Source organism: Salmo salar, chromosome ssa09 (assembly GCF_905237065.1).
Source record: "Salmo salar chromosome ssa09, Ssal_v3.1, whole genome shotgun sequence".
NCBI classification, from domain to species: domain Eukaryota; kingdom Metazoa; phylum Chordata; class Actinopteri; order Salmoniformes; family Salmonidae; genus Salmo; species Salmo salar.
The window spans coordinates 149,141,441-149,166,451 of NC_059450.1; the positions used below are offsets into that span (position 1 = coordinate 149,141,441).

Below are 25,011 nucleotides of genomic sequence, written 5' to 3' on the forward strand. Positions count from 1 at the left end.
GAATCCTCCTCATATCCCCTACGCTTGTGCTTCACCCAGATACTGCAACAGTAAATTGGCACAAATAAAAGCTCCATTTGTTTCCAATTACTTTAGTCTTAATGTTAAGAGATGTTTTTATACATATATAAGGGGAAAGGAGGGAGGATTCGTCATCATCGTTGTTTCTCAGTTAATCTTCAAATTCCATATTCATTTTTTGCTCGTGGTTCAGATCGGCGGCCTCCGGCAGCTCAACCTCTTGTCGGCGGTTGGCGTAGTCTCTGACTCGGCGGCGGAATCCTGTCCTCCCATCCTCAAGGTCAATTTGAGCTTCTTCTTAGGAGGGTTCTTCAGTGTGCCCAGTCGCTCCTTCACCCTTATACTCCAGTGTGCTGTGAGGGATCCCGTAAATGTTCTGGGCCTTGGACACGCTCATCTTCCGCCCATCACCATGCCGATGGCCTCTTCTAAGATCTGGCTGTTGTACTGGCGGTAGCGCCCCTCTTCTTCCTTCTTAGGAACATGGTTCGCCCTCGGGGTCGGAGGGTGGTTGCCCGGAGGTCCCCTGGTCCACGTCGAGCTCCAGTAGTCTGCCGCCCCATCCAGAAAACCTCCCAGGCTGCCTCTCAGGCTACGGCACGTCGGTTTTGCTTGGGCAGGATGACCTCAGCTTTCCTGCTCAAGCGTTCTCCACCCCCCCGTGGCCCCGGCACGCCCACCATGGCCCCGTACCCATACAGGTCTGAGGCGTGGGAGTCCCATGACAGGTCCATGCCCCTCACCTGGGGATCTTCAGGTCCACGGGCGGGGAGTGGTAGCCTCCCGGCTCCCTCTTCACTACCACCTCATTGGTGGGTCTTAGTGGTGCACATGGTGGTGGCGAGCCCTCCCGGAGGAGGAGCTCTTGGAGGAGAACGCCCCAAGTGGTGGTTCTCCAAGAACAGAGGCGTCTTGGAGGTCTGAAAGGATGGCGCTGGCCTGCTTCAGCCTCGCAGGCTGTCAGTTGGTGGTGGTGGGCTTTACCGCTGGAGGAACCCCACGGAGAGCCGTCCCGTGCCCGGAGGGGTGGGGCTGCAGCGTGGTTCCCTTTGTTCCGTGGTTGAGAAGCCCCGCCGCCTCCAGACTAGCCAATGAGAGAGCGGGAGGCTGGTCCGAGAGGCGGTGCTTCTGGCTGAGGAGCTCCTCCCTTTATAGGCAGCGAATGGGCCAATGGGGGCTTGAGGGGGTAGAACTGACGGCTGTCCCCCAGCCCGTCCTGTAAGCTTCTCGGCAGCATGTCATCGTCCTCCACATCCCGAAAGGAGTGCTCAACTCTCAGGGCACGCCTGATTGGAGGGAAAAGAGAAGAGAGGGGTGTTAACTTGGAAGTACTCAAATCAGTCGATTCAGAAAGTGAATCATAATGAACCGAAAACTACACTAGTCTACTCTTCTGATTGTTAATGCCAACAAACAAAAAGTACCACTTGGTTTTTAAAGAATATTACCTTGTGTTTTTAACGTTGAACTTTCTTCCATAATATGTCATTGTTTAGGGGGGGTTTTTCAGCAAAACTCTTCGGCAGTCAACATATAACAGTAAACATATAACCGTAAACATGCAACATCTAAATGATAAATTCATCTCCCACACTTTAAAGGGGCAATCTGCAGTTGCAACATCGATTTCTGGACTCCTGAATTAGAGGTACCCACTGATTCTTGAAGAATATCATTTATAAATGCCTCATGAGGATAACTGTACCCCATCAGAACCCAAAATGTAAGCTTGTTATACTCCCATGTTCGTAAAAAAATAAATATAAACAAACACTATATGTCCTCGAAACATGCTTAAAACTATAAGTCTGATATCATGGATGGTCAGTCCATGCATCCATACAGATGTAGGATCTTCATTTAATCACTCTTCTGTTGCTGAGAGTTTTTCTGTAAATATACAGTGCTTTCGGAAAGTATTCAGACCCCTTGACTTTTTCCACATTTTGTTACAAATAAAAAAACGAAATATCACATTTACATAAGTATTCAGACCATTTACTCAGTACTTTGTTGAAGCACCTTTGGCAGCGATTATAGCCTTGAGTCTTCTTGGGTATGACGCTACAAGCTTGGCACACCTGTATTTGGGGAGTTTCTCCCATTCTTCTCTGCAGATCCTTCCAAGTTCTGTCAGGTTGAATGGGGTGTGTCACTGCACAGCCATTTTCAGGTCTCTCCAGAGATGTTTGATTGGGTTCAAGTCTGGGCTCTGGCTGGGCCACTCAAGGACAATCAGAGACTTGTCCCGAAGTCACTCCTGCATTGTCTTGGCTGTGTGCTTAAGGTCGTTGTCCTGTTGGAAGGTGAACCTTTGCCCCAGTCTGAGGTCCTGGGTGCTCTGGAGCAGGTTTTCATCAAGGAGCTCTCTGTACTTTGCTCCGTTCATCTTTCCCTCGATCCTGACTAGTCTCCCAGTCCCTGCCGCTGAAAAACATCCACACAGCATGATCCTGCCACCACCATGCTTCACCGTAGGGATGGTGCCAGGTTTCCTCCAGACGTGACGCTTGGCATTCAAGCCAAAGAGTTCAATCTTGGTTTCATCAGACCAGAGAATCTTGTTTCTCATGGTCTGAGAGTCTTTAGGTGCCTTTTGGCAAACTACAAACGGGCTGTTATGTGCCTTTTACTGAGGATTGGCTTCCATCTGGCCACTCTACCATATAGGCCTGATTGATAATTTACAAAATAGCCTCCAACACTACTCAACAAATTGGATGCAGTCTATGACAGTGCCATCCATTTTGTCACCAAAGCCCCATATACTACCCACCACTGCGACCTGTACGCTCTCGCTGGCTGGCCTACGCTTCATACTCTTCGCCAAACCCACTGGATCCAGGTCATCTACAAGTCTCTGCTAGGTAAAGCCCAGCCTTATCTCAGCTCACTGGTCACCATACACCACCGTAACGCGCTCCAGCAGATATATCTCACTGGTCACCCCCAAAGCCGATTCTTCCTTTGGCCGCCTTTCCTTTCAGTTCTTTGCTGCCCAATGAGCTGGGCAACGAACTTGCAAAAAAAATCACTGAAGCTGGAGACTCATATCTCCTCACTAGCTTTAAGCACCAGCTGTCAGAGCAGTGTCACAGACCACTGCACTGTACATAGCCCATCTGTAAATAGCCCATCCAACTACCTCATTCCCATACTGTATTTATTTATTTATTTATTTAGTTATCTTTGCTCCTTTGCACCCCAGTATTTCTACTTACGCAACTCATCTTCTGCACATCTACCATTACAGTGTTTTAATTGCTATATGTGTAATTACTTCGCCCACCATGGCCTAGTTGTTGCCTTACCTCCCTTATCCTACCTCATTTGCACATACCCAGTATATAGACTTTTTCTACTGTATTATTGACTGAATGTTTGTTTTTATTCCATGTGTGTAACTCTGTGTTGTTGTATGTGTCGAACTGCTTTTGCTTTATCTTTGCCAGGTCGCAGTTGTTCTCAACTAGCCTACCTGGATAAATAAAGGTGAAATAAATAAAATGAAAAATTGGTGGAGTGCTGCAGAGATGGTTGTCCTTCTGGAAGTTTTTCTAGAGGAACTCTGGAGCTCTGTCAGTGACCATCGGGTTGGGTTGTTGGTCACCTCCCTGACCAAGGCCCTTCTCCCCCGATTGCTCAGTTTGGCCTGGCGGCCAGCTCTAGGAAGAGTCTTAGTGGTTCCAAACTTCCACTGTGTTCTTGGGGACTTTCAATGCTGCAGACATGTTTTGTTAGCCTTCGCTAGATCTGTGCCTCAACACAATCCTGTCTCTGAGCTCTACGGACAATTCCTTTGACCTCATGGCTTGGTTTTTGCTCTGACCTACACTTGTCAACTGTGGGATTTTATGTCAACAGATTGTGTGCCTTTCCAAATCATGTCCAATCAATTGAATTTACCACAGATGGACTCCAATCAAGTTGTGAAAACATCTCAAGGATGATCAATGGAAACAGGATGGACCTGAGCTCAATTTTGAGTCTCATAGCAAAGAGTCTGAATAATTATGTAAATAAGATATTTCTGTTGTTTATTTTTAATACAATTCCAAAAATGTTAAAAATCCTGTTTTCCCTTTGTCATTATGGGGTATTGTGTGTACATTGATGAGGAACAAAAATTATGTGAAAAAAGTGAAAATATTTGTGTAGATCGATGAGGAAAGAGATTCATTTTTATCCATTTTAGAATAAGGCTGTAATGTAACAAAATGTATAAGCTGTCGGGGGAATACTTTCCGAATGCACTGTAGGTCAAATTGTGATCATACATCTGTAGCTCTGTCTATGAATTTGAGAGTGGTTACATTTCTCAGCTTTTTACTGAAACAGGAGAGAATTGCTTTGTGCAGTTGCTTCAAACTGCCCCTTCAATTTCATGATTACTAGATATAGTATAGACACAAATAACTACTTATATAGTCCCCTTCAGTTTAGAGACAGTACCTTTAATTGAAATTCCAATTTACTTCCTGGCATGATGGTGGGCGTTCAATCTCCATTTCAATTCATTACATTTGAGCAAAAAGCCCATTTGAGAAAATGTTTGGCTGTAAACTTAGTGGTGGCTATTAGCTAGTTATATATCTTGTCAGCTTGACTAAAGTAAAGTTGCCATCCTTATGGATCATAACTCGTTGGCGCTGTTCCATATGGTCTCATTACATGGGAGAGAGTGGCTGCTTTCGCATCCCAAATAGCACCCTAATCTCTATGTAGTGCACTACTTCTGACCAGGGCCTAAGTGCACTACAAAGGAATGGGTTGCTATTTGAGATACAACAGCTCCTCTGATGAATTCTATTTACTGTGCAAAGTGGATGTGGCAGCTATATTCCACTCATTACAGCACGTTATCGCCCATCTTTAACAATTAAGGTGCTCATGAGACACATGAAGAAAGAGACAGGTAACACTCATTTCCTATTTTTTTTTTACCATGTGTAGAAACATGCATGTTGTGACAGAGTGAGTCACTTTTATATAGGTAATTAGAGCTAACTTACTCATGTCAAACATTTAATTTACTGTCAGTCTTTTTCGAAACTCGAATTTCATTCAAATCATTTTGTTTCACGCAGGGACAAGACCCCTTTATAAAACTGAACTGCAATGCTTTGTTGTTTCTTTGTCCCCATTTTGCATAAACAGAACTATCCATTTACATGGACATTTTAAAATTCAATTTTGGTTTAAAACAACCAAGCAACTTTATTTTTACCAATCGTAAACATTTTTAAAAAGTGATTTAAATGTTAGTGAATCTTAACGCTGTTTAAAAGATAGAGAGCCATGTACTGAGTCAAGCAGCGAACACAACACACACACACAGTCTACTACACTAACAAATAACGTAAAGACAATGAGAGTAGGGAAACATCAAAGGCACAGCTGAATAACCATGATCCCTTAATAGCAATTCTCCCCTGGGATAAAGACTCATCTGCCAAGAAGGTATAAAGGGCGCAGAAACGCAGTGCATTGTGAGTCAGGTTGTAAAATTAGCGGTATAGGATAAACTGTACATAGTAACATTGTCGCAGAATTAACCCGACAACACAATAGACAATGGCTGCGGCGGTTGGAGTCGCAGCAGAGAGGGTCTAGTTCCCCGCTAAGCGAGAAATTAACTTGGCATGTCTTGTATAGTAATAGTCACAAAAAGGCTTGAGCAACACAAAGGATGCTCTTTTTTCCCCTCCCACTCATTATTTTAGAAAATCTGTCCTTTTGGGCTCCCTTTCTCCTTTCCATTATGTTGGCCTGAAATCAGGCCTGAAATTCTGTTCTATAAGGCTAGAAAGAACATACACATTTTCTAAGAAACCTGTGCTTAAGCTCCCAAATTACATTTCCGTGTTGCGTCTTGTTTCTATTTCTGAACTACCGAGAAAAGTGACTTTTTTTTCTGACCGCTGGTGTCGGGTGCGGTTCAGTATGTAACTATAGCAACAGTAGCCTAAGCAGGAAGCACACATCCCAGTCCCCGCTTGAACAAGCAGAGTGACAGCTCAATGCTACCTTCTAAATAGGACCATAGATATGTCAATCAGAATGGAAGGGGAAGTGTGAAGGACAGATAGTGAATGAGCCTTGGCACTGGGGGCGTCAGCAACCAAATCCTGTGAAGAAAAGAAACGCTTTCTAGCAAACTCTGCTTGATCCTATCTCGTCTGCCATATGGACATGCATATGTCCAAGAACAAACTGAAGCGTTGGATCTTAATTTGATCACTCTTTTGTTGCTGAGAATTGGAAATGTGTAGTGTATTTGAGTTTTAAAAGGATTCTGAAGTTTGTAATTTCCACTTTGAAATTCCAGACTTGAATAGTCTACACCTTTTGTCTACACCTTATAGTCTACTATAGTCCACACCATTTTTGTCTAGTCTACACCACACAGTCTACCACCATATAGTCTGCAATAGTCTACACCGTGGTCTACTATAACGTCTACACGTATAGTCTACACACGTATAGTCAGCACCTTATAGTCAGCACCTAGTCCCCTTATAGTCAGCACCTTATAGTCTACTATCGCACCTTATAGTCAGCACCCAGCACCTTATAGTCCAGCACCTTATAGTCTACACCTTATAGTCTACACCTTATAGTCTACACCTTATAGTACACAATTTTGTCTAGTCTGCACCACAGTCTACACCACATAGTCTACACCATATACAGTGCATTCGGAAAGTATTCAGACCCCTTGACTTTTTCTACATTTTGATACATTACAGCCTTATTCTAAAATGGATAACATGCATTTTTTTCCTCATTTACACCAATTTTTTCACTTTTATTAAAAATAAAAAACAGAAATACCTTATTTACATACGTATGCAGACCCTTTGCTATGAGACTCAAAATTGAGCTCAGGTGCATCCTGCTTCCATTGATCATCCTTGAGATGTTTCTACAACTTGAGTTGAGTCCACCTGTATGGTAAATTCAATTGATTGGCACACACCTGGTCCCACAGTTGACAGTGTATGTCAGGCAAAAGCAAGCCATTATGTCGGAAGGAATTGTCCATAGAGCTCTGAGACAAGACCGAGGCACAGATCTGGGGAAGGGTAACAAAACATTTCTCCACTGAAGGTCCCCAAGAACACCGTGGCCTCCATCATTCTTAAATGGAAGAAGTTTAGAACCAAGAAGACTCTTGCTAGAGCTGGACGCCCAGCCAAACTGAGCAATCGGGGGAGAAGGGCCTTGGTCAGGGAGGTGACCAAGAACCCGATGGTCACTCTGACAGAGATCCTCTGTGGAGATGGGAGAACCTTCCAGAAGGATAGCCATCTCCATGCAGCATTCTACCAAACAGGCCATTATGGTAGAGTGGCCAGACAAGTCACTCTCAGTAAAGGCACGAAAGTCAGCTTGGAGTTTTCCAAAAGGCACCTAAAGGATTCTCAGACCATGAGAAACAAGATTCTCTGGTCTGATGAAACCAAGATTGGCTTGAATGCCAAGCGTTACGTCTGGAGGAAACCTGGCACCATCCCAACAGTGAAGCAGGGACTGGGAGACTAGTCAGGATCGAGGAAAGATGAGCGAACCCAAAGTACAGAGAGATCCTTGATGAAAACCTACTCCAGAGCACACGGGACCTCAGACTGGGGCAAAGGTTCACCTTCCAATAGGACAACGACCTTAAGCACACAGCCAAGACAATGCAGGAGTGACTTCGGGACAAGTCTCTGAATGTCCTTGAGTGGCCCAGCTAGAGCCCGGACTTGAACCCGATCGAACATCTCTGGAGAGACCGGAAAATAACTGAATGGGAGCAACTCCCCAAATACAGGTGTGGCCAAGCTTGTAGCGTCATACCCAAGAAGACTCCAGGCTATAATTGTTGCCAAAGGTGCCTCACAAAGTACTGAGTAAAGGGTCTGAATACTTATGTAAATGTGATATTTCAGGTTTTTTAATTTTTAACAAATTTGCAAAAATGTCTAAAAACATGTTTAGTCAACTGTAGTCTACAGACAGTGGTGGTTAATGGTGTATGGTGACTAGTGGCACTAAAATGAACAAACCAGTGATGTATTGGTTATTATGGTGTCATGATATTTTTAAAGGATACTATTATTATTTGATTGTGTAAGTAAATACTTGGTTAATTTTCACACTGTAAAATAAAGGGGTAAGCTAAATGAGTGAGATGATCTGTGTTTGGTAACATATCTGTGGTCTAGGAGGAAGGGGTGGAGGCGGGGGGAGGGTGTGGAGAGGCGAGGGAGGAGGTGTGGAGCAAGGGAGGAGAGTCCATCCACTTACTCATCCCCCTCTTTGGGTGTAATTTACATGAGCTGATCATTAGAAAATCCCAAACCACCAGCGCATGCTTCTGATACGCCCGACGAGGTGCCTTACAACAGCTTACACACACACCACCCTCACCATACATTATCGCTTTGGGCCGTTAACATGTGACTCGGGCCACTCAAATCCATCTTTGACCTTATGTGTGTTCTAATCATTCCAAAGGTCTATTCCATAGTTATACAGTCATTTATTCTCATTTAAAGCAGGAAAACAAAGTTTTGTGCGGTGTGTTTATAATCGTACAAATATGACTTGAAGGCCAAAACACTCAGGTATCCAATATAATCCTACCATGACATTGTGGGTAAAGTAAATGAAAGCGGGATAGAGAAGAGAGACAACAGGAAAGCCAGCGGTCCCTGAGGTCTTGAGATGCAGTCCCTAACGTTGACCTCCTAGACCATGAAGAATGACATCGAAATAGCATAAATACTATACTTATAAATGCCTAAGTACTGTAATCCCATACTGATTATGGTTTAGGTTTGCTACTTATAAATACCTAGTTGCTTTAATCATACTGATAATGGATTAGGTTAATGGTTGAGTTACTTATAAATACCTAGGTACTGTAATCATACTGATAATGGATTAGGGTTAGTTACTTATAAATACCTCGGTGCTGTAATCATACTGATAATGGATTAAGGTTTAGTTACTTATAAATACCTCGTTACTGTAATCATACTGATAATGGATTAGGTTAATGGTTAGTTACTTATAAATACCTAGGTAATGTAATCATACTGATAATGGATTCAGGGTTAGTTACTTATAAATACCTAGGTACTTTAATCGTACTGATAATGGATTAGGGTTAGGGTTAGTTACTTACAAATACCTAGGTACTGTAATCATACTGATAATGGATTAGGTTAATGGTTAGTTACTTATAAATACCTAAGTACTGTAATCATACTGATAATGGATTAGGGTTAGTTACTTATAAATGCCTTGGTACTGTAATTATACTGATAATGGATTAGGGTTAGTTACTTATAAATACCTAAGTACTGTAATCATACTGATAATGGATTAGGGTTAGTTACTTATAAATACCTAGGTACTGTAATCATACTGATAATGGATTGAGGTTAGTTATAAATACCTGGTACTGTAATCATACTGATAATGGATTAGGGTTAGTTACTTATAAATACCTAGGTACTGTAATCATACTGATAATGGATTAGGGTTAGTTACTTATAAATACCTAGGTACTGTAATCATACTGATAATGGATTAGGGTTAGTTCTCTTCCGGCGTGAAAGCCCATGACAATAAATAGCGTAACAAGAGGTGTTTACCTTGAAACCAATGGAAATAACACATTGATAACTACAATGATCCTTTATAGCAGAGGTGGAGGTGTGTGTGTGTGTGTGTGTGTGTGTGTGTGTGTGTGTGTGTGCGTGCGGCGTGTGTGTCTTACCCCTTGACTGTGGGCGACAGGGTGTAGCTGAGAGTTTTTGAGGACGGTGCCGTGGGCCTTCTTGGTGGGAGGTCCAGGACTCCATCTGAGTTAACATACGCAGATACACACACGCTTATTTGGGGCACAGTTCATCTAAGTATGTACTGTATAACTTGACTTCAATTGATTGGGACTTTTTAAATGAATGTAATTAACATTTTAAATGTAATGGATTCAATAATAGTGTGTTACTCTATAAATCACTGGAAAGGAGAAAGGGAAGGTCCAGGAGAAGAATACAACATTGAAAAATCACATGACTAAATAGTGAAAATAATCATTAACGTTCCCTCTGTCACTCTTTGTTTAAAGAGTAATAACAATATTATATTCCTCTTTCCACTAGCTGAACCACACACACACACACACACTCCCCCTCCTCCATGGTAATCCCCAAAGTGCAGCTGACCTGGCTGATGACCTGGCTGATGACCTGTTCCGTCTGAACAGAGCTGAAGGGCCTCTTTAATCTTTAGGGCTTTTTGGTTGGACAAAACAAGGTGGTGATATTAAAATGAATTTCTCTCTCTGTGTGTTTATGTGTGTGTGTGTGTGTGTGTGTGTGTGTGTGTGGGGGGGGGGGTACATAAAACACTACAATACAATATATGGTCACAGGCATTAGAGGATTATCCAGGCCAAATGTCTATAGGCCAAGAGGGATTTTAAAGCATGGGGGTTAATGTTTTTAAGATTCAGAAATCTATTTTTCAGCATAAGGCCACTTGGCATTCAGCCTCAAACTGTTTGTTAGAATTAGGATACTCGTAGTTTTCATTTGGCCCAGTCTGTTTGGCTCTAAACAACTTTTACTGGTCCAATTACAGGTTGTGGGGATTTCTAGGGATGATTTGGAAAAGTTACAGGATGTTAGGATTATAAAAAATTAGAGAGAAAATATGTATGGGGAGTTAGAGGAAAATTGTAGGAAAGTCAGTCCTGTCCTGGCCAGTTTGGTGTTGCCTTACCATAGTTCTAGGTGAGTTAAGTTACAAGTTATAGGAATAAAGATAAATTATAGGGGAAATATAGTCGAGATAAGATATAGGGAGACCTATAGGGGAGATGGAAGATAGAGATAGGAGAACAGGGGATATATGTAGAGAGTTATTGGGGAGCTATAGGGAAGATACTAGGATATATACTGCTAAAAAATAAAGAAAGAACACTTAAACATCACAATGTAACTCCAAGTCAATCACACTTCTGTGAAATCAAACTGTCCACTTAAAAGGCAACACTGATTGACAATAAATTCCACATGCTGTTGTGCAAATGGAATAGACAACAGGTGGAAATTATAGGCAATTAGCAAGACACCCACAATAAAGGAGTGGTTCTACGGGTGGTAACACAGACCCTTCCTCCCAGTTCTCTTCCTGGCTGATGTTTTGGTCACTTTTGAATGCTGGCAGTGCTGCTTTCACTCTAGTGGTAGCACTGAGACTGAGTCTGCAACCCACACAAGTGGCTCAGGTAGTGCAGCTCATCAGGATGGCACATCAATGCACGAGCTGTGGCAAGAAGGTTTGCTGTGCCTGTCAGCGTAGTGTCAAGAGCATGGGGCGCTACCAGGAGACAGGCCAATTACATCGGGAGGCGTGGAGGAGGCGGTAGGAAGGCAGCAACCCCGCCCAGCAGGACCGCTACCTCCGCCTTTGTGCAAGGAGGAGCAGGGAGGAGCACTGCCAGAGCCCTGCAAAATGACACTCCCAGTAGGCCACAAGTGTGCATGTGTCTGCTCAAGCGGTCAGAAACAGACTCCATGAGGGGTGGTATGAGGGCCCGACGTCAACAGGTGGGGTTGTGCTTACAACCCAACACCGTGCAGGGCGTTTGGCATTTGCCAGAGAACACCAAGATTGGCAAGTGCCACTGGCGCGCCCTGTGCTCTTCACAGATGAAAGCATTTGCAGAGCACATGTGACAGGCGTGACAGAGTCTGGAGGCGCCCGTGGAGAAGCGTTCTGCTGCCTGCAACATCCTCCAGCATGACCGGTTTGGCGGTGGGTCCAGTCATGGTGTGGGGTGGCATTTTCTTTGAGGAGCCGCACAGCCCTCCATGTGCTTTCGCCAGAGGTAGCCTGACTGCCATTAGGTACTGAGATGAGATACTCAGACCCTTTGTGAGACCATATGCTGAATGCGGTTGGCCCTGAGTTCCTCCTAATGCAAGACAATGCTAGACCTCATGTGGCTGGAGTGTGTCAGCAGTTCCTGCAAGAGAGGAAGGCATTGATGCTGTGGAACCTGGCCCGCCGTTCCACAGGCCTAGATCCAATTGAGCACATCTGGGACATCATGTCTTCGCCATCCTGGCAGCCACGTTGCACCACAGACTGTCAGGAGTTGGCAGATGCTTTGGTCAGGTCTGGGAGGAGATCCCTCGGAGACCATCCGCCACCTCGTTAGGAGCATGCTGAGCGGTGTAGGGAGGTCATACAGGCACATGGAGCCACACACTACTGAGCCTCATTTTGACTTGTTTTAAGGACATTACATCAAAGTTGGATCAGCCTGTAGTGGTTTTTCACTTTAATTTTGAGTGTAACTCCAAATCGAAACCTCCATGGGTTGATAAATTGGATTTCCATTGGGTATTTTTGTGTGATTTTGTTGTCATACGTTCAACTATGTACAGAAAAAGTATTTAATAAGATTATTTCATTCATTCAGATCTAGGATGTGTTATTTTAGTGTTCCCTTTATTTTTTTGAGCAGTGTATATAGTCAATATAGGAGATACAGTGAGGGAAAAAAGTATTTGATCCCCTGCTGATTTTGTTACGTTTGCCCACCCTGACAAAGAAATGATCAGTCTAATTTTAATGGTAGGTTTATTTGAACAGTGAGAGACAGAATAACAACAAGAAATTCCAGAAAAACACATGTCAAAAATGTTATAAATTGATTTGCATTTTAATGAGGGAAATAAGTATTTGACCCGTCTGCAAAACATGACTTAGTACTTGGTGGCAAAACCCTTGTTATGTAAAATCACAGGAGGTCAGACGTTTCTGTAGTTGGCCACCAGAGTTTGCACATCTCAGGAGGATTTTGTCCTCCTCTTTGCAGATCTTCTCCAAGTCATTAAGGTTTCGAGGCTGACGTTTGGCAGCTCGAACCTTCAGCTCCCCTCCACAGATTTTCTATGGGATTAAGGTCTGGAGACTGGCTAGGTCACTCCAGGACTTTAATGTGCTTCTTCTTAAGCCACTCCTTTGTTGCCTTGGCCATGTGTTTTGGGTCATTGTCATGCTGGAATACCCATCCCGACCCATTTCAATGCCCAGAGGCTGAGGGAAGGAGGTTCTCACCCAAGATTTCACGGTACATGGCCCCGTCCATACGTCCCTTTGATGCGGTGAAGTTGTCCTTTCCCCTTAGCAGAAAAACACCCCAAAGCACCAATGTTCCACCTCCATGTTGAGAGCAGCATTCCTCCTCCCTCCAAACACGGCGAGTTGAGTTGATGTCAAAGAGCTCCATTTTGGTCTCTATCTGACCACAACACTTTTCGCAGTTGTCCTCTGAATCATTCAGACGTTCATTGGCAAACTTCAGGCGGGCTTGTATATGTGCTTTCTTGAGTAGGGGACCTTGCGGGCGCTGCAGAGATTTCAATCACTTCAGAGAGGCGTGTGTTACCAATTGTTTTCTTAGTGACTATGGTCCCAGCTGCCTTGAGATCGATGACAAGATCCTCCCATGTAGTTCTGGGCTGATTCCTCTGCTGTTCTCATAATCATTGCAACTCCACGAGGCGAGATCTTGCATTGAGCCCCAGGCCGAGGAGATTGACAGTTCTTTTGTGTTTCTTCCATTTGCGAATAATCGCAACTGTTGTCACCTTCTCACCAAGCTGCTTGGCGTTGGTCTTGTAGCCCATTCCAGCCTTGTGTAGGTCTCCAATCTTGTCCTGACACCCTTTGAAAGCTCTTTGGTCTTGGCCATGGTGGAGAGTTTGGAATCTGATTGCTTCATTGGTGTCTTTTATACAGGTAACAAGCTGAGATTAGGAGCACTCCTTTAAGAGTGTGCTCCTAATCGCAGCTTGTTACCTATGAAAAAGACACCTGGGAACCAATCTTTCTGATTGAGAGGGGTCAAATAATTATTTCCCTCATTAAAATGCAAATCAATTTTATAACATTTTTTTGACATGCGTTTTTTGGATTTTTATTATTATTCTGTCTCTCACTGTTCAAATAAACCTACCATTAAAATTATAGACAGTAATTTTCTTTGTCAGTAGGCAACCATTACCAAATCAGCCAGGGGATCAAGCCCTTTTCCCCCTCACTGTATAGTAGAGATTTAGGGACTATATAGGATAGATAGAGGATATAGAAGAGATATACGGGATATAGTGGAGAGATAAGAGAGATACAGGGCAGCTATAGAAGAGATATAGTGAAGAGAAAAGAGAGATACAGGGGAGATATATCAGATATAGAAGAGATATAGGGGAGAGATACAGTTGAAGTCGGAAGTTTACATACACCTTAGCCAAATACATTTAAACTCAATTTTTCACAATTCCTGACATTTAATCCTAGTAAAAATTGCCTGTCTTAAGTCAGTTAGGATCACCACTTTATTTTAAGAATGTGAAATGTCAGAATAATAGTAGAGAGAATGATTTCTTTTAGCTTTTATTTCTTTCCATCACACATATTCCCAGTGGGTCAGAAGTTTATATACACTCAATTAGTATTTTAGCATTGCGCTTTAGAATTGGGTCAAACATTTCGCCGAACCTTCCACAAGCTTCCCACAATAAGTTTGGAAATTTTGGCCCATTCCTCCTGACAGAGCTGGGTAACTGAGTCAGGTTTGTAGGCCTCCTGGCTCGCACACACTTTCAGTTTTGCGGACAAATTTTCTATGGGATTGAGGTCAGGGCTTTGTGATGGCCACTCCAATACCTTGACTTTGTTGTCCTTAGGCCATTTTGCAACAACTTTGGAAGTATGCTTGGGGTCATTGTCCATTTGGAAGACCCATTTGAGACCAAGCTTTAACTTCCTGACTGATGTCTTGAGATGTTGCTTCAATATATCCAAATAATTTTCCCGCCTCATGATGCCATCTATTTTGTGCACCCAGTCCCTCCTCAAAGCACCCCCACAACGACAGTGCTGCCACCCCGATGCTTGGCGGTTGGGATGGTGATTCTTCGGCATGTAAGCTGCTTTCTCCCCCTTTTCCGCCAAACACAACGATGGTATTGGGTATGGCCCAAACAGTTCTATTTTTGTTTCATCAGAACCAGACCATTTCTCCAAAGAAGTGCGATCTTTGTCCCCATGTTGAGTTGCAAAACCGTAGTCTGGCTTTTTATGGTGTTTTGGGAGCAGCGGCTTCTTCCTCTGAAGCGGCCTTTCAGGTTATATCGGTTATAGGACTCGTTTTACTGTGGATATAGATACTTTTGTACCGTTTCCTCCAGCATCTTCACAAGGTCCTTTGGCTGTTGTTCTGGGATTGATTTGCACTTTTCGCACCGCTTTTAAGTACGTTCATCTCTAGGAGACAGAACGCATCTCCCTTCCTGAGCGGTTAGACGGCTGCATGGTCCCATGGTGTTTATACTTGCGTAGTATTGTTTGAACAGATGAACGTGGTACCTTCAGGTGTTTGGAAATTGCTCCCAAGGATGAACCAGACTTGTGGAGGTCTACCATTTTTTCCCCCTCAGGTCTTGGCTGATTTCTTTTGATTTTCCCATGATGTCAAGCAAAAGAGGCACATGGGTTTGAAGGTAGGCCTTGAAATACATCCACAGGTACCCCAATTAGCTTCTAAAAGCCACATGACATAATTTTCTGGAATTTTCCAAGCTGTTTAAAAGGCACTGTCAACTCCAGTGTATGTAAACTTCTGACCCACTGGAATTGTGAAACAAGTTTCATTATAAGTGAAATAATCTGTCTATGCAAACAATTGTTGGAAAAATTACTTCTGTCATACACAAAGTAGATGTCTTAACCGACTTGCCAAAACTATAGTTTGTTAACAAGAAATTTGTGGAGTGGTTGAAAAACGAGTTTTTAATGACTCAAACCTAAGTGTATGTAAACTTCCGACTTCAACTTAAAGAGAGCTATTGGGGAGATATAGGGAAGATATAAAGGGATATATAGGAGCAATATTGGCGATATAGAAGAGATATAGAGCATATATAGGGGAGCGATAGGGGGAGATATAAGCAAGATACAGCCAAGATATAGGCGAAATAGTGGAGATATAGAAGAGATATAGCGGAGATATAGAGGATATAAAAAATGAGATAAAGTGAGAGTATGGGGAGAAATAGGGAGAGAGAAGGAGATATAGGGACTACGGGGAGACCGATAGGAGATATAGGTGATATATGCGAGATATAGGGGAGATATAAAGCAACATATAGGGGATATAGTCAATATAGGGGAGATATTGCGATATAAGGGATATAGTAAAGATAAAATGGAGATAGGGAGAGATACAGGGCTACGTTTTATTGAAGCTATGGGGGAGTTCTTCGTCCAGGTTTTTCTTCTACTTATTTATTTTATTGAATATTTTTCTTATTTCTCTTTTTTCTTATTGTTGTTGCACTGTTGAGAGAGCCTCAAGTAAGCATTTCATTGTACTGTGTACACCATTTTATCCTGCTCCCATACGGTAATCATACGTTTGATGCGAAATGGATGTGTGAGTGGTGTCTTACCCTCTGTTTTGGTCTCCTGTGGGGTCAGGCCTCTTGCCGACGGTGAGGTCAGCGGAGAGTCCTGGTCGGACATGAGAAGCTTGCTGGAGGACAGGGGTTCTGTGCAGGCAGCAGCTTACCGGGTACCACTACAGTTACCGGCTCCGTTCCCACTGTCCGGGGCGAAGGCAGGGGCTGAGGCGGGGCTGAGGCCCGGTCCCGGGGTGGGGACGGGGGCTGGACGCCCACGGCAGGGTGAGGGGGCCGGGGCTGGAGAGGCCGCTCTTGGCAGGAGCGCGGCTTTGGTCCTTGATGCCGTTGGGCTGGGGGTGATGGGGGGGTCCTGAGAATAGCTGTTTTTTGAGTAGTATATTAACGGCAGCACGATGGATCATTCGCTGCATTATTTCACGAGCCACTAGAGGGATGTGGGGGTCCGGAAGCTTGGGAGATCTACTAGAGAGACAAACAAACACACAACATTAGACACCTATTAGAACTTTCTTAATCTGTTTAACATTCTAACGACTGACAAAGATCCGGCAGCACCACAACCAACAACATTAAAGCTGCAATATGTCAATTTTTGGGGACCGGACCAAATTCACGTAGAAATGTCAGTTGCGAACCTTGTCATGCTCACTGAAAGCCAGTCTCAGAAGTTGTAGATATGTTCTATGTGCACTATTTCTGTGCTTCCCATTCTTTAATTTTGTTTTGCATATTTTACTTTCAGTTTTGTACACCAGCTTTAAACAGCTGAAAATACAATATTTTTGGTTACTGAAAATATATTTCACAGCGTTTTAGACCGTACAGCAAATTTCTACGCTATACATTACTTTTTATGTCACATAAACTGAAATTAGGCGAAATATTCAAATTTTAGCAACCAGGAAATATTACTGTTTATGTGAAGAAAATATATATATATATATATATATATATATATATATATATATATACTACCTGCTCAAAAAAATAAAGGGAACACTTAACAACACAAATGTATCCAAGTCAATCACACTTCTGTGAAATCAAAACTGTCCACTTAGGAAGCAACACTGATTGATAATAAATTCCACATGCTGTTGTGCAAATGGAATAGACAGGTGGAAATTATAGGCAATAAGCAAGACACCCCAATTAAGGAGTGATTCAGCAGGGTGACCACAGACCCCTTCTCAGTTCCTATGCTTCCACTGGCCGATGTTTTGGTCACTTTTGAATACTGGGCGGTGCTTTCACTCTAGTGGTAGCATGAGACGGAGTATACAACCCACACAAGTGGCTCATGGGTAGTGCAGCTCATCCCAGGATGGCACATCAATGCGAGCTGTGGCAAGAAGGTTTGCTGTGTCTGTCAGCGAGTGTCCAGGAGCATGGAGTGCGCTACCAGGAGACAGGCCATACATCAGGAGACGTGGAGGCCGTAGGAGGGCACAACTTAGCAGCAGGACCGTTACCTCCGCCTTTGTGCAAGGAGGGGCACTGCCAGAGCCCTGCAAAATGACCTCGCGCAGGCCACAAATGTGTACAATCTGCTCAAACGGTCAGAAACAGACTCCGGAGGGTGGTAGGCGAGGGCCCGACACATCCACAGGTGGGGTTGTGCTTACAGCCCAACACTGATGCAGGACGTTGGCATTTGCCAGAGAACACCAAGATTGGCAAATTCACCACTGGCGCCCCTGTGCTCTTCACAGATGAAAGCAGGTTCACACTGAGCACGTGACAGACGTGACAGAGTCTGGAGATGCCGTGGAGAACGTTCTGCTGCCTGCAACATCCTCCAGCATGACCCGGTTGGGCGGTGGGTCAGTCATGGTGTGGGGTGGCATTTCAAATGCAGGACAGCCCTCCATGTGCTCACTTGCCAGAGAGTAGCCTGACTGCCATTGTAGGTACCGAGATGAGATCCTCAGACCCCTTGGGAAGGACCATATGCTGGGTGCGGTTGGCCCTGGGTTCCTCCTAATGCAAGACAATGCTAGACCTCATGTGGCTGGAGTGTGTCAGCAGTTCCTGCAAAGAGGAAGGCGTGATGCTATGGACTGGCCCGCCCGGTTCCACAGACCTGAATCCAATTGAGCACATCTGGGACACATCATGTCTCGCCCATCCACCAATGCCCACTTTTTGCACCACAGACTGTCCAGGAGTTGGTGGATCCCTCAGGAGACCATCCACCACCTCATCAGGACATGCCCAGGCGTTGTAGGGAGGTCACAGGCACGTGAGGCGCCGCACACACCACTGAGCCTCATTTTGACTTGTTTTAAGGACATTACATCAAAGTTGGATCGGCCTGTAGTGTGGTTTTCCACTTTAATTTTGGAGTGTGACTCAAATCCAGACCTCCATGGGTTGATAAATTGGATTTCCATTGATTATTTTGTGTGATTTTGTTGTCAGCACATTCAACTATGTAAAGAAAAAAAGTATTTAATAAGATTATTTCTTTCCCATTCAGATCTAGGATGTGTTGATCAGATCTAGGATGTTATTTAGACACTCTCTGTAATACTACAGACAGACTGTTAGAATGTGGACATAGATGTATACGTACATGGTCATGTTGTTTTAATACCTCTCTGTATACTAAGCAGAGCGAATGTGGACATAGATGTATACCTACAGGACATGTTTTATTACCTCCTCTGTAATACTATGAGACAGACTGTTAGAATGTGGACAGATGTAACGCACAGGACATGTTATTTAATACCTCTTTGTAATACCACAGACAGACTGTTAGCTAGGCTTTGTCGCAAATGGCACCCTATTCCCTATGTAGTAAAAGCACTACTTTCGAACAGAACCCCATTGGCCCCTATAGTAGTAAACTACATAGGGAATAATGGTGTCATTGGACTAACTCTAGTCTACCCTATAGCCCCCAACTTTCAGCCGCAAAACAACAAAGTGATTGTGAAGCAGAAAGCTTTCTGGAAAAACATTTCCTTTTGGGCTTCGAGGAATTGTGCTTACCTGTGTCCGAAGGGGATGCTTGCTGCAAACAATACCTACTCGATCTGGAACACTATCCGCAAGACCGCACTCCTTTAAAACGCGGGCCCGGTGCAATCTGGTCCAAAAGTAGTGCACATGTAGGGAATAGGGTGTGTGGAAAATCCATAACATAAAGCCGGAACATATAGACATGATAAAAACATTTAGCTAAAGGGAACATCACTGGGAGGTTAGTAGAAACTGACACCTCAGACACACATCTAAACAGGAGCTAAGGACCCAAAAGAAACAGAGGGTCAAAATGTTTTGGCTTTGTGTTGTGTGTGTGTGTGTGTGTGTGTGTGTGTGTGTGTGTGTGTGTGTGTCTGTTTTATACTGTGCATAGTGTGGAGTTGATCTCCAAGTCCCACAGTTGGCTGGATGTCCTTTGGACCATTCTTTATACACACAAGGAAACTGTTGAGCGGTGAAAAACCCAGCAGCGTTGCAGTTCTTAACTTACTCAAAACCAAGCCTTTGGCACCTACTACCATACCCTGTTCAAAGGCACTTAAATATTGTTGTCTGTCCATTCACCCTCTGAATGACATACACAATCCATGTCTCAATTGTCTCAAGGCTTAAAAATCCTTCTTTTAACTGTCTCCTCCCCTTCATTTACACTGAAGTGGATTTTAACAAGTGACATCAATAAAGGGATACAAAAAGCTTTCACATGGATTCACCTGGTCAGTCTATGTCATGTGGAAATAATGTGTTTGTACACTCAGTGTACAGCAGCTTTAGGCCAGCTGGAGAGCCGAGGGCTGGGTGTGGTGTGTGAACCCAGATTGATTATACACTCTGTGTACAGCAGCTTTAGGCCAGCTGAGAGCTGAGAGCTGAGGGCTGAGTGTGGAGTGTGAACCCAGATTGATTATCACACTCTGTGTACAGCAGCTTTAGGTCATGCTGAGCTGAGGGAGCTGGGTGTGGTCTTGAACCCAGATTGGATTATACACTCCGTGGTATAGAGCTTTAGGCCAGCTGAGAGCTGAGGGCTGAGAGCTGGGTGTGGTGTGTGAACCCAGATTGATTATATACTCTGTGTACAGCAGCTTTAGGCCAGCTGAGAGCTGAGGGCTGAGAGCTGGGTGTGGTGTGTGAACCCAGATTGATTATACACTCTGTGCTTTTTAGGCCAGCTGAAAGCTGGAGAGCTGGAGGGCTGGGTGTGGAGTGTGAAACCTTACGGAATTGATTGGGTGGTGAACATTCGATTGGATCAAAGCATCTGACTGGAGTGACCTAATCTCCAAAACAACCTTCATGTATCTCAAAGGGCACCCTGTTCACTAGTGCATTTGCTTTTCACAAAAAAAGTAGTGCACTACATTATATAGTGTAGGGAAGAGGGGGGGCCATTTTGGACAACTGTCAGTCACACAGTGCACCTCTCTCTTCTCTAGGAGAGTATATAAACTACAATAAATATGGTCAGTTACGACACATTTCATTTTAAACTTCAGTTTTTTTTAGGACCACGATTTTTATTTAACCTTTATTTAGCTAGGCAAGTCACGCCGAAGAACAAATTCTGGCCCCTATTTAGGCCATACCCGGCCAAACCCGACTGATGCTGGGCCAATTGTGTGCCGCCCTGGGACTCCCACAATCACAGCCGGTTGTGACACAGCCTGGAATCAAACCAGGGTGTGTAGACCGCCTCGTACTGAGATGCAGTACGCGACCGCTGCGCCACTCGGGAGCCCAAATGTGGGAATCAAACCCACAACTTTAGTGTTTCAAGTTCCATACCTTGGTGTCTTATAATGCCCCAACTGACTATGCCATATAGTTCTACTAGACTCACTTATGGTTCTACGTTCTAGACTCCCTGTTCTAGGTTCTAGACTCCCTTATGGTTCTAGGTTCTAAAAATCCCTTATGGTTCCTAGACTCCTTATTGTTTTAGTTTCTAAACTCTCTCATGGTTCTATGTTTCTAGACTCCTTTATGGTTCTACGTTATTTGTAATCTAGACTCCCTTTGTTCGTTTTTTGTTTCTGGGTATATGGTTCGTTGAATATAGGTTCTAGGATCACCCTTTCTCTAGAAGACAGCATGGAGGAACTCTTCGGCTTGCTTCTCCAGGCGGTTGATTTTGGACGTGTCCTGTTTCAAGTCCTCTGACTCTGAGTAAGACCGGGGGGGTGATAAGCAACCAAGTGTTCCTTGAGAGGGACACAGAACACAAGAGGAAAAGGGTTTGGGATTTTAGAAAACAGTACATGAATGTATAACCAAGTGTTCCTCAGAGGACACACAAAGCAGACTTACAGTTTTAATTAAGTTTTCCTGGACTATAACCCAGAGGAAAACCACATATAAAAAGTATTTTTAAGTCCGTTTTTTTTTTTTTACCAAGAAAATAATAAATGAGAATAGGTGGTGAGATAACGTTGTGGTGGAAGCTTTAAAAAGACCGGGTGACAAAATATAAGTGATTAAGAAAGTGTTTGTGTGGTACTATGGACTTGCAGTCATTGTGTTTATAAAACAAACAGATGAATGATCTGGGGGTGGTGGGAGGAATGTGCGTGACACTCTGACTGTCTCTCCTCTTTCTCCTCTTAGAATCCAGTGATGTGAAAACTGACAAAACCAAAACAGGCTCAAACAGTTTCTTTTTAAAGCGGCATACCTTCACAGTTAATATGAATGAGGCATTCTCTCTTCCCTCCCTCTCCATCCCTCTCTCGCTCCCTCTCCCTCGTCTCTCTCTCTCTCCCTCCCCTCGGAAGACAAATTTCAGTTGAATGCATTCAGTTGTTCAAGTGACTAGGTATCCCCCTTTCCCTTTCCTTCTCCCTCTGCCTACCTACTCCCCCTCTCTCTCCCACTCCCTCTGCCTACCTCCTCCCCCTCTCTCTCCCACTCCCTCGCTCTCCCACTCCCTCAAGCCTACCTCCTCCCCCTCTCTCTCCCACTCCCCTCGCTCTCCCCTCCCTAAGCCTACACCTCCTCCTCCTCTCTCTTCCCTCCCTCCCCTCTCCCTGCCTACCTCCTCCCCCTCTCTCCCACTCCTCTCTCTCCCCTCCCTCAAGCCTACTTCTCCTCCCTCTTTCTCTGTTGGGAGTTTGCACTTAGCTGCAGATCAATGAATCAATTGTTTCCGTCCTGTGCAGGTCCTCTGGCATTTCATGCAATTAAACGCAACACAGTGAAATATGAAAGATAAGGCGTCCCAAATGGCAACCCTATTCCCCTACATCGTGCACTACTTTTGACCAGAGCGCTATGGGCCGTTGATTCACAGTACAATAAAGACAGAATAGGTGCCATTTGGGACGAAGAAGCCCACCCAGGCATGGTAAGGCCAGAGACAAGCTAGAGTGAAGGAGGGCAGATATGTTCTAGGTAATATGTTTTTACATGGACCATGCGTTATCACAAAGTGTCTCAGAAGTAGGGAGTGCTGAATCTGATTTATAATCCCTATTCATACAATCTAATCATAGACCAGTACTACTACTACTACTACTACTACTATTATGCGTTATATATGTTTATAATAATAATAATAATAATAATAATTTGGTTGGTGCTTATATTTGTTCTTTTCACACAAGTGTACAAGTGTGTATTAAAATTGTAGGTGCCAGATGGCCGACCTTCAGGGTTGAAGAGGTCAAGATGGTGAAAGAGAAAAGGAGGTGGTTGGTTGGTGGCAACAGAAGGGGGGGCTCTTTGTGAGGCCTTCTGTTTCATCCTTTCGTTCCTCCATTAGCAATCTGGGGATTGGTATATCAAAAAGTCGCAGGTGTGTCACTTCTTTATCGTTTGAATCCCAGATTGCCCCTTTAAGAGACTAAAGCAAAAATGGAGGACTCAGTGGCGCCCCGAACGACGATTCATCTGAGCCATCGTTCACAAGGTCCAAAGGAACGAGGGTGACAGAGCAAAAAAATAATAATACATTCCCGAGAGGCAAAAATTCTAGCGCCATTTTAGGACAAGATTATGGCTGAATGAGTGAGACGACCAAGGATTGACCTCTCTACTTAAAGGGTGTGTGTGTGTGTGTTATTGCTTAGTGGTGATGGAAAGATGAAAAGATGCAGACTGGATTTTGTTCCTGAAGCTAATTAGCTATCTCAAATGCAGTGTGTAGGGGTTTAGCTAATCAGCTAGCTGTAATGCAGTATGGGGGTTTAGCTAATCAACTAGCTGTAATGCAGTGTGGGGGGTTAGCTAATCCAGCTACGCTGTAATGCAGTGTGGGCGGGGGGGGGTTAGCTAATCAGCTAGCTGTAATGCAGTGTGGGCGGGGGGTTAGCTAATCAGCTAGCTGTAATGCAGTGTGGGCGGGGGTTAGCTAATCAGCTAGCTGTAATGCAGTGTGTGGGGGGGTTAATAATCAGCTAGCTGTAATGCAGTGTGTAATAGGGGGTTAGCTAATCAGCTAGCTGTAATACAGTGTGTGTGGGTTTAGCTAATCAGCTAGCTGTAATGCAGTGTGTGGGGTTTACAGCTAATCAGCTAGCTGGCAATGCAGTGTGGGGGGGGTTAGCTAATCAGCTAGCTGTAATGCAGTGTGGGGGGTTACTAATCAGCTAGCTGTAATGCAGTGTGGGGGGGGTTAGCTAATCGGGGCTAGCTGTAATGCAGTGTGGGGGAGTTTAGCTAATCAGCTAGCTGTAATGTGCAGTGTGGGGGGTTTAGCGAATCAGCTATCTGTAATGCAGTGTGTGGGGTTTAGCTAATCAGCTAGCTGTAATGCAGTGTGTGGGGTTTAGCGAATCAGCTAGCTGTAATGCAGTGTGTGGGGTTTAGCTAATCAGCTAGCTGTAATGCAGTGTGGGGGGTTTAGCTAATCAGCTAGCTGTAATGCAGTGTGTGGGGTTTAGCGAATCAGCTAGCTGTAATGCAGTGTGTGGGGTTTAGCTAATCAGCTAGCTGTAATGCAGTGTGGGGGGGGGGGGGTTTAGCGAATCAGCTAGCTGTAATGCATTGTGGGGGGGTTTAGCGAATCAGCTAGCTGTAATGCAGTGTGGGGGGGTTTAGCGAATCAGCTAGCTGTAATGCAGTGTGTGGGGTTTAGCTAATCAGCTAGCTGTAATGCAGTGTGTAGGATTTAGCTATTGTCTCGATATGTGTGTGTGTGTGTGTGTGTGTGTGCCACAGCAACTTTAATAACATCAATTACCTTGACTTTCTCTCGTCTTAAGCAGCAAAAGAGACACTTTACATCAAACGACCAATCCAACAGTCCCTCGGGCTCGCAATCTGTGGGAAGAAGACACACACACACACACGTCAGAGAGGTTGTGGTAATAATGACAGGCCGCTGTGTGTGAGCATAGACAAACCACAGCACAACTAACCATTTCATGCATTTCATAATAAAACCCTTGAGAATATGAAAAGCAATGAAAATAGCAACAGTTTGTTTTGAATGATGGCCGAGTTCCTTTTGATACATAAAAACTGTAAACCAAGACATCAACTGTCCGGACACACACTCAACCAG

At 44.1% G+C, this 25,011-nt stretch overlaps 1 pseudogene; it reads right to left on the reverse strand.

Moving 5' to 3' along the window:
- Positions 1–210: 210 nt before the first annotated feature.
- LOC123724101 (ligand-dependent corepressor-like) lies at positions 211–17,163 on the reverse strand (annotated as a pseudogene).
- Between the last annotated feature and the right edge of the window lie 7,848 nt (positions 17,164–25,011).